This window comes from Ovis aries, chromosome 26 (assembly GCF_016772045.2).
Source record: "Ovis aries strain OAR_USU_Benz2616 breed Rambouillet chromosome 26, ARS-UI_Ramb_v3.0, whole genome shotgun sequence".
NCBI classification, from domain to species: domain Eukaryota; kingdom Metazoa; phylum Chordata; class Mammalia; order Artiodactyla; family Bovidae; genus Ovis; species Ovis aries.
In genome coordinates, this window is record NC_056079.1 from 7,057,765 (window position 1) to 7,068,344 (window position 10,580).

The following is a 10,580-nucleotide window of genomic DNA, read 5'->3' on the forward strand; positions in this document are numbered from 1 at the left end:
TAGCTATATAAATTAGCATTGTGTCTGTTTTTATCCGATACATATATGTCTGTTTTTATCCATTTTCCCATTGATGAGTATTTTTTTCCCCAATATTTCCCATGAAAATGCTGCTGCATTGGGCATCTTTCTACTTGTTTCCTTGGGCATATATGTTGTTTTGTTAGAGTTTATACTAGAAATATGATTTCTCTGTTCTAGCGGGTATCTTCAACTTTAATGGATGCAAATTTAAAAATTGACATTAAGAATATCCAAATGGACCTCCCAGAGAAGCTGTACCAATTCACCCTTCACCAACTGCCTGCTATTACTTTTTCCCTTTCTTCACTGGGATTTACTGTTTCTTGAATTTAAAATTTTTACCAATTTAATGAGTGAAAAATAAGGTATTAATGTGGTCTTACTTTGAATTTCTCCAAAAACTAGTGAGCATTGGCCATTTGGGTTTCCTTTTCTCAGCTCAGTTCAGTCGCTCAGTCGTGTCTGACTCTTTGTGACCCCATGGACTGCAGCATGCTAGGCATCCCTGTCCATCACCAACACCCAGAGCTTGATCAAAGTTATGTCCATCAAGTCCATGACACCATCCAACCATCTCATTCTCTATCGTCTTCTTCTTCTCCTGTTTTCAATCTTTCCCACATCAAGGTCTTTTCCAATGAGTCAGTTCTTCACCATCAGGTGGCCAAAGTATCAGAGTTTCAGCTTCAACATCAGTCCTTCCAATGAATATTCAGGACTAGTTTCCTTTAGGATTGACTAGTTGGATCTCCTTGCAGCTTCAGAGACTCTCAAGAGTCCTCTCCAATACTATAGTTCAAAAGCATCAATTTTTTGGTGGTCAACTTTCTTTATAGTTCAACTCTCACATCCATACATGACTACTGGAAAAAGCCATAGCTTTGACTCTACAGACCTTTGTTGGCAAAGTGATGTCTGCTGTTTAACATGCTGTCTGGGTTGGTCATAGCTTTTCTTCCAAGGAGCAAGCATCTTTTGATTTCATGGCTGCAGTCACCATCTGCAGTGATTTTTGGAGCCCAGGAAAATAAAGTCTCTCACTGTTTCCATTGTTTCCCCATCTGTTTGCCATGAAGTGATGGGACTAGCATCACTATTTATTAGTGACTATTTATATCCTTTGGCCATTTTCTTTAATCTTCTTGGAGTTTATTTTATGTTGTGATGTCCATTGTTTCATCCCTGTTTCTTGCTTAATCTCCTTTCCTATCCTTCCAATTGCTCTCTGCCTTGTAATGTTTATTGTGTCTCCTTTCTATCCACTTTTCAAGCAAAGAAGTATAAAAACTCAAGACATGTTTGTATTGCTTGATACCCAGCTTATAGACATCAAAGCTGTCTAGTTTAGGATGTTTACTGGTTTTAGCTCATGGACAAGTAGTCACTGAAGTACAGCAAGAAAAAATAAAAATAAACTTTAGTGGAACAATCTCAAGACATTATAGAAGTGCAGCAGTTAAGAATTTAAGGTTTCCTTTGATTAAAAATTTTGTTCCAGCTATTTGATTTTAGGTACTAAATCTCAAATTAATTCTCCTCCCCATCAAAAAAGGGGAAAAGAAGTTTTTATCTGTTTATGTTAAAGGCTTCATAATATGTCAGCATCTGTACTATGAAAACACTTAAGTAAAATATTTTTATTAATTGCAATGGCTATATCCACTGCCTCTTCTAAAAGCGCTTCATGGAAAAATGAAAAGTGCTCATCTTTATAGTTATTGCCTCAGATGACGTAAGACTACCCAATATAAAGCTACACATAAGCCTAGAGCAGAACCATTAAAGAAGAAAATAGTTCAAAATTAACTATTTTGAACAGAAACAATAGAAACATTATCTTTAGAGCTCTTAAGTCAGGAATTCCTTCAGTTATGACATACTACAATGCTGATCTCTTTCTTTCCTTACACCCTACAGATGTCAGTATTCCTCTTTCCATTGCTGATATTATTCATTCTCCTTGGCTTGTGAATCTATGTGCTCCGCCTGCTCTGGTCAGTGGACACCTACACACTACCTTTCTTGTTCATCCACCGTCTCATCATCTGGTGGATTCCAGATCAGTCTTCTTCATCTAGATCGTTTTCACATTCTTTCCAGTCCTTCAAGTCCATATAAAGCTAACTGTTGTGTGCTCAGCTGAAATCAGATTCTCTTTTTTCAATCAACATAAGATAGAGAGAGGTGTCCATTCTTTTGTACTGTGGGTTATTTGACCCATAAATTGAAAAATGCTTAAATGTTTGAATTAACACCTCCTCCATGGAAGCTTAACGTAAGTTTGCATTTCTCCAAACTTATATTAACAGCTACTTTTTCTTGACAAAATACATTTTCAAAGGGCTGGTTTGAATTGATATATGGTGGAAGCCAACACAGTATTGTGGAGCCGCCTTCCTTCAACTGAAAATGAATAAATTAAAAAACATGTGGTCCCTTCAAGGTGTATTTGTTTATTTGTTTCTCTCCTTCTGTCCTCTCCCTTCCCTCAGGCAACAGCCTGGGGTAATTCCCAAGAAATGCGGAAGCATCTCTGTAACCTTTCTCTCCAGGCTCAGATCCGCTTCTCTAAGCTGTGAGGTTCACAGTGACAGATGCTAGGGGTGAGCTGGCAGGCTTTGAGGGGAGTATATTCAATTCAGGAAGCTGAAGTGATTTCCTGCATTTTGGGCAGGAAATGTTGAGATGTGGATGGGAGGAAACCAGGGAGTAAAGCAGTTAACGGCCTTGGCTGGAGCTCAAGCAAGACCTGGGTTTTCACCTGGGCGCTTTACCACCAGTCGAGTTGCATAGAATTTTCCTGGTAGTGACCATGTCATCTTGAAATAAGGACATTTTGATCTCTTTTTATTTAAATAAAACCACATTTCTATCTTTTCCTGGTCCTCAAGCATCTTTAGAGATATCCAACAATGTCCTCAGCAACAGCACAGTAATAACTGGTATTCCTGACTTGATCTTGACTTTGAGGGAAAATAATTTAGATGTTTCCATTAAATATGGTGATATCTTGTAATTTGTTTTGCAGGTGTGTGTGTTCTCAGTAGCTCAGTCATATTAGGCTCTGCAACCCCATGGGCTACAGCCCATCAGGCTCCTCTGTTCATGGAATTTTCCAGACAACAATACTAGAGTGGGTTGCCATTTCCTTCTGCCAGGGATCTTCTTGACCCAGAGATCGAACCCATATCTCCTGCACTGGCAGGTGGATTCTTTACCTCTGTGCCACCTGGGAAGCCCAGGAAGTCTATATCAAGTAAAGAAAAATTTCATTTATTTCTATTTATAATATAATTTCATGATAAGTGGGTGTTGAATTAAAATTCTTATGATTTTCCTTCAATTATGTGGATGGTAACAGTTGTTCGCCCATAAACAATGTGGTGAATCACATTGGTAAGATTTCTGCTACTAAATCATCTTTGTTCTCCAGTAATAAACTCAAGATGGAATATATTTCACCTAGAATATTATGTGAGATACATAACTCAGGACTTATTTAGGATTTTGATTCCATACATATAAGATACACTTATATATAATATTTTGTGTGCATACTGTCTGTAGCTGGGTTGGTTACAAAGTTATGTTCACTTTATATATATATATTCCACCTCTATATTCTCTATTTTTATAAGTTATATGTTCATCTGATCCGAACTTTCCAATTTATATATAGTCATGAATAATTATTTATAATTTAAATGTTTTATATGTTATTTATTCCATCACAACTTAAATCTTTTTCCTTTATTTGTCTTGTAAAGATTACCTTATTCATCTTTTTAAAGATCAAGCCTTTGTTTTGCCAGTATTTTGTAGCTATATTCTATTTCATTCCTTAATGCCTTTTCTGTGCACCCTTCCCCCTTATTTCCTTTATCTTTCTTGAACCTCAGAATGAGATTTAAGTTAATCATGTTTCTGGGGTCAGTGTATGCATGAGCGCTGAGCCAGACAAGTTTCGCTTGCTTGTCTGCCTATCTGAGCCTGGTTTTCCAGGAAACAGAGCTGGGGGAAAAGTGTTGATGGTAACGTATTATTAGGAGATGCAATCTCAGGGGACAGAGTGGGGATAAAGGAGAACAGGGCAGGGTGGGGGGAAGAGTGGATAGGAGGCATTAAGGAAATAGGCTGCCTGGTTTTGTAGACTATATCTTCGAAGAAGCCGTATAAATGGCTGTTTCTCATAACCGTCCTTGGAGGGAAGAGAGGAGAGAACTGAGCAGCTGGCTCACGCTTCCTACTGGTCAAAGCGAGTGGCGACCAGCCCTCACTGAAAGCTGCAGCTGCTTTGTACCGCTCTGTGTCAGTGGGGTGGAGAAGGCAATGGCACCCCACCCCAGTAGTCTTGCCTGGCAAATCCCATGGACGGAGGAGCCTGGAAGGCTGCAGTCCATGGGGTCGCTGAGGGTCGGACACGACTGAGCGACTTCACTTTCAATTTTCACTTTCACGCATTAGAGAAGGAAATGGCAACCCACCCCAGTACTCTTGCCTGGCAAATCCCAGGGACGGGGGAGCCTGGTGGGCTGCCGTCTATGGCGTCGCACAGAGTCGGACAGGACTGAAGTGTCTTAGCAGCAGCAGCAGCATCAGTGGGGCAGCTCCCGGGCGGCAGCCGGTGTATCTTGGGGACGCGACAGCAGCCGTGCGGTGGGCGGCTGGCCCATCCCGTGTGACGGCTCTGCAGCAGCAGCTCACCCAAAGTGCCGGAACCCAGCAGATGAGGCTGAGCGGGTCTGAAATGTCGCTGGAGAAGTGACTGAAAATCCTTTCCCTCCCCCTCATCTCTCTCTTCTTTCGTTTCTATACCTATGAAGTCACGTACTCTGCATTTAAATTAGTCCCTAAAAGTTTTTACTTTTTCCATTTAGCACTGCATTTTTTGATCTTGCTTATTATCCGTCTGATTTTAAAACAGGCTAATTCTAATATTTCTCCGTTAACTATGAGGCTTGTTGAAGTTTTGGGTTTACGGCTATGTCATTTGTGATTCTCTGTGCCATGGCCCCCCACTCCAGTACTCTTGCCTGGAAAATCCCATGGACGGAGGAGCCTGGTAGGCTGCAGTCCATGGGGTCGCTAGGAGTCGGACACGACTGAGCGACTTCATTTTCACTTTTCGCTTTCATGCGTTGGAGAAGGAAATGGCAACCCACTCCAGTGTTCTTGCCTGGAGAATCCCAGGAACGGCGGGGCCTGGTGGGCAATGGTCTATGGGGTCGCACGGAGTTGGACATGACTGAAGCAACTTAGCAGCAGTGGCAGACCATAGATTCTCTTCTAGCTAATTTAAGCAGGAGAGGGTTTATAGAACATATTATCTGCAAGGAAGTCAAATACCTGGGCTTGGAGCCTGCCTCATCCGGAATAGATCAGCAGAAATGACCAGCCGCGCCGCAGCGGTGCTGTGGGGAGCAGCACCCTGGTGGTACCTGCAGTCAGTACCCAGGCCTCTTGGGACCTGATGCTCTGCCACCTGCCTCAGCTTCCCCAGAAGAACCACACCTTCACCGCCACAAGCCAATCTCTCCACCACTTAGCTCCAAGTCTCCTGTAGTATGTCTGTTTGGCAGAAGCAAGGTCCCATACAGAACTCTGGCTGCAATAAAAACATAGAAAACTAAGCTTTTAGCTGTCTGACCTTGGTAGTTCAAGAATTCTACCAGAGTGTATTTAAACGGGCACTGAGTCAATGTATAGGATACACCATGAGTTCAGAAATATCTATATAAGTAAATACTTTCCTATTCATAATATTTCAAATAAAAAAATTAATTTCTACTGGAGTACAGTTGCCTTATAATGTTGTGTTAGTTTCTGCTGTACAGCAAAGTGAATCAGCTGTTTGTGTACATATACATGTATCCCCCCTTTTTTTTTGGATTTCCTTCCTCTTTAAGTCACCGCAGAGCACCACGTAGAGTTCTCTGAGCTATATGGTAGGTTCTCATTAGTTATCCATTTTATACATAGTATCAATAGTGTATATGGGGCTTCCCAGGTTGCCCAAGTGGTAAAGAACCTGCCTGCCAACGCAGGAGACTCAAGAGGGGACACAAGAGAAGTGATTCAACTCCTGGGTCGGGAAGATTCCCCTGGAGAAGGCAATGTGAACCCACTCCAGTATTTCTTGCCAGGAAAATACCATGGACAGAGGAACCTGGGGGGCTATAGTCCATGGGGTTGCCAAGAGTTGGACACGACTGGTGCAACTAAGCATGAAAGGGCACGCATGCATGCAGAGAAGTTGCTCAGGCTTAACACACATCCATATGTAGAACACTACAGCCAACAACAGCAAAACACACATTCTCCTCAAGAGCATATGAAACAATTTCCAGAATCGGTAGTGCACCTTAAAACAAGTTTCAGAAAATTAGAGTATTATACTGAGGACATTTATTCTTAAAAATTGATATTCTTCTCCCTTGCCATTAGAATGCTTATTTGTGGTGTAGAAATGAATTCCCTTCTTCTGCAAGTATACCTTCTATCTTTTTTATCTTTTCATTTAAAAATTCACTTTCTCTATCTTATTCTAAAACCAAAATCCCACTTCAATGACAATGTCACCTAGCTAAAAATACTCAACTTCATTTTGGTTCTTTAGGATTAATTTTATCAGCTGATATTGGTTTTGAGCTTTTGGGAGCTATTTTATGTTATTTTCTCTTTATCACCCACTTTTTCACTCAGTAGGAGCAAATCTAGATTCTGGTCTACGTTATTTCAGTATTTAGCTACTGTTTAGGGAAAGTCCTTGTCATGTACCCCAAGTGTCTGAGAATGCCATCTGATTTAGAAGGCACACCTAAAACCAAGGAACAAATGACTGATTTCCCCCTCAGCTCACTGTGACTAAGAGGGAGTGTTTCATCTTCACAATAAGAGGAAATCTCATTTCTTTGGAAAAAAATTTATCAGTGTTATCTCTACTCACATTGCCTAAGAAGAAATTATAATAGCAGATTATTTTGTTTTAAAAGGAAGGATGATATGACGTTATGAAAAATTGTCTTTAAAAAAAAAAGATCTCTGAGTCAGCACTAAGGACAGATTTATTTGAAATGGCAATGCAATCAGAGAAGCTTGAAAAGTTCTCAGCAGTGTGTCCATGGAGTGTTTATAAAGTCCATTTCAAGTCTCATCTTCATGCCCTACTGCAGAGTTAAAATTTCTGACTAATTACATTCACTATCTGAATTCATAGAGTTTAATTTTTAAAATTCAAAGCAGTTTGATTACTTTTGTCTTTCTTAAGACTCAAAAGAAAAAGAATGTTCATATGCTTAGTGTTTTATAACAGGACATTTTCTTGTAACGAACTGAACTAATAGGCTTAAGAAACTATTATAATAAACAATTTCTCAGTTAGGTGGCTTTTATGTGAAAATGATAATACCTAACAATTTCCTTTAAATGATTGTTTTTCTTCCCAGAATGGATCACAGACAGACATCAGTTATTGGCATATTCATGCATACTGATATATTTTTGCCTGATTGGCTATAGTGAAATTTGTCAAATATATTTATTGTTATACATAGGGTTATATTTTGAGAAAGCATGTAAGATAGAAAGAGAGAAATTATGTAGACAAGCAAAGATAGAGTCAACCCTCAAAAGAGTAATATGATGAAAAAGCTAACGTAATGGTAGCTTAATATGTTAACTATGACCTAGAGAAAAATAACGGGAAACACAAGCAAATTCACTAGATAGCTGGGTTAGAAATAATAACACATATATTTGTGTTACATGAATAACATGACTGAAATAGTCACTTTCAACAAGTGGTGCTAAAATTGCCAAAGTGGGAAGGACAAAACACCCTTTAAATTTTTTACTTTGTTTTTTAGCCAATATTATCTGGAATTGCTCATAGAATATTAATTATAAATTAAGCACTTACAAAATGAATGATAAGGCCATTATGCACAATTATTCTTTTTCCTAGAGGAAATTTTGTTTATGGCATCAAACATAGATAAATCACACCATAGTACAGTCAGCAATCTTTATCAGCACTCTGAGGACCAGGAAATGAAGCAACTCAACACAATTTGGGCTTTAGGATATTATTCATGTTGAAAAGCACGTTTCTCATATTTGGTTGGAAAGAAAACTGAGGTAGCCCTACTTCTTATTTATTATAATAGCATGATGCAATTTCTTCGCCCTACAGGTCTATTAGACTGCTGGGGAGGACTCACAATTCAAGGTGCAAAGCAAGAAGAAGCACACCCATTGCCACCTATAGATAAACCTGAGTGGGGAGTCATCTATTGTGCATCAAAGGAAAACAATTATCTGCAGGACATCAGACTCTAGACTCTAAGATTTGGGATGAAAGGACTTGGCATAGCCTGTGTCAAGCTAAGCGGAAAGGCACTGCCTTTTAAAAACTTCATCGTGTAAGACTTGCTGCTTACCTGAGTGGCTGGCTGTTCTGGGTTGCAGTCTGTTCTGGGCTTTATAAATGTGATCACAATTTTCAGTTGAGATCCAAATGTCTATCTCTAAATCTATCAGGAGGGGCTCTTTAACTCAGCACCCTGTAGAGACAGCAGGAGTTCACAGGCTCAGATTTTAGTTGCAGCTCTGCTACAAATGACCTCGTGCTCTGCGTGTGCCACTTGGTCTTTCTCTTCTGTGTCCCATTTCCTGAGACCTTTTCACATGGGCAGCAGTTACGTGCTCATTATCTGCCGATAGACTGAGCCCACTGTCTGCTTCCTTCAGAGTCTATTAAAGAATGTCATAATCGAAGGCTGAAGACAGGGTCTGGGGTGAGCAGCTCTCTTGTGTGGAATTTAGGCTATGTTCCATAGCTAGCTGTGGAAACCTGATTTCTTAGTGTGTTAACTGACGTGATTGGACAGGCTGCTATGTCTTTCTGAAATGCCAGTGCTAGCTTATATAATCCATCATCAACTCACATATAATACTCATCAGAGCTTTGGAGGGTCTTTAACTCTATTTTTTTTTTTAAGATGCCAGGGAGTGGACACTTATTTATTTTTTGGAGTAGAAGCAGGATTAGAATGTTCTGTTTTTAGCATTTGAAAATCAAACCTCTTAGCCTCCACAGAGAGCAGGCAAGGCAGGAAGCTCATGGGGACTTCTGGGTGGAACGGGAGTCACATTTGAGTAGCGGGGGATGACATTGTTTAGTCTCCTGCCTCCTTGTCCTCTGTCTTTTAGACCTTGAGATGGAAATATAAGTAAGGGAGCACAGGCCCTAAGAGAAAGAATAGGATGGAATATTCTCAGTCACAGTCCTTGAAGGACAACCCATCATTGCCAGAAAGTTCTAAGGATGAGGTGTAAGCTGTGCACTAACCACCTTTTTGTCCTTGGCTCCTTGGACAGCTAGCATTCAGTGGTAAAGTGTCTTATTTCCAACCTTTGTGAAATTAGATAGTAATAAGATAAAAGAAATTGTCTTCTGAAGATGCTACTCCTGACTGCACATAGTGTAGCATTTGCTATCTTAATCCCATAATTTCAAATTCTGATTTTAAGTTAGAGTCCATGGGTTTACAAAGAGTTGGACGCAACTGAGTAACTGAACTGAACTGAAAAATGTCCTAATTTTTCACTCTCTCTTTGGGAATTTGGTGAGCTTACTCTCTAATATGGCACTTCCTGTGGACAGCTGACTGAATTCAGTGGGTGGGTTGGCCCAACCGGGAAGGACATGAGGACCGGTTTGGTTTCTGCCTCCACAGAGCACGGTGGATGGTGATTTGTTCCCTGACCCAGGCAGCAGACCTAGCTTAGCGGTTATCTATCTCCTAGACGCTTTGGCCCACAAAGGGGTGTGGGCTAATCGTGAGAGTCCATCACTACCCCTGGGAAAACAGAATTCCTAGGATGGGTCAACACATGTATATGACCAACACAGCATTTGAAATTCCAAAACTGGGGGTACTCTAAGTTCACTGTATTGCTGATAGAGTCCAGAGTCTGTGAAAATGTAAAAAGCATGTGGTTTATATTTTAAAGACAGAAGACAATGTGTTTGGTTGGTTTATTTGAGTGTTTTTTTCCTTAGAGATTTGTCCGGCTAAATGAGAATTTTGCAGTGGGAGAATAGCATGTGTAGGCAAGGTACATATGGAACTTCATATTTCTGAATTAGCTGTAACAAAGCATGCAATTCTTTCTAGGCCTTCCAGCATGGTTCTTTCCAAATTTGGAGCCCCAGGAAGGATAAATTATGCATGAAAACTACCTTCATCTTCTCTAATTCAGTTCAGTCAAAAACTCCATTCCCCCAGTCACTTTGCTGTTCAATATACTGAAGAAAATGGAAAGGAAAATAGGTCACACTCACGATTTCCAGAGGTTTACGTGACACTAAGGCAGGGGGAATGCAAGAATTAAAGGTAATAGAAAGCAGACCCGAATAACAACGCACAGGGAGGTGCAAGGGAGGTTAGCTCGCCAGGGAAGGCGTGACCACTTCCACCTGGGGCTGGAGATGGCTTAATGCCAAAGTTACTTAGCTTTCAAAGAATGGGGGATTCTTTCTCTCCTCCTTGCTT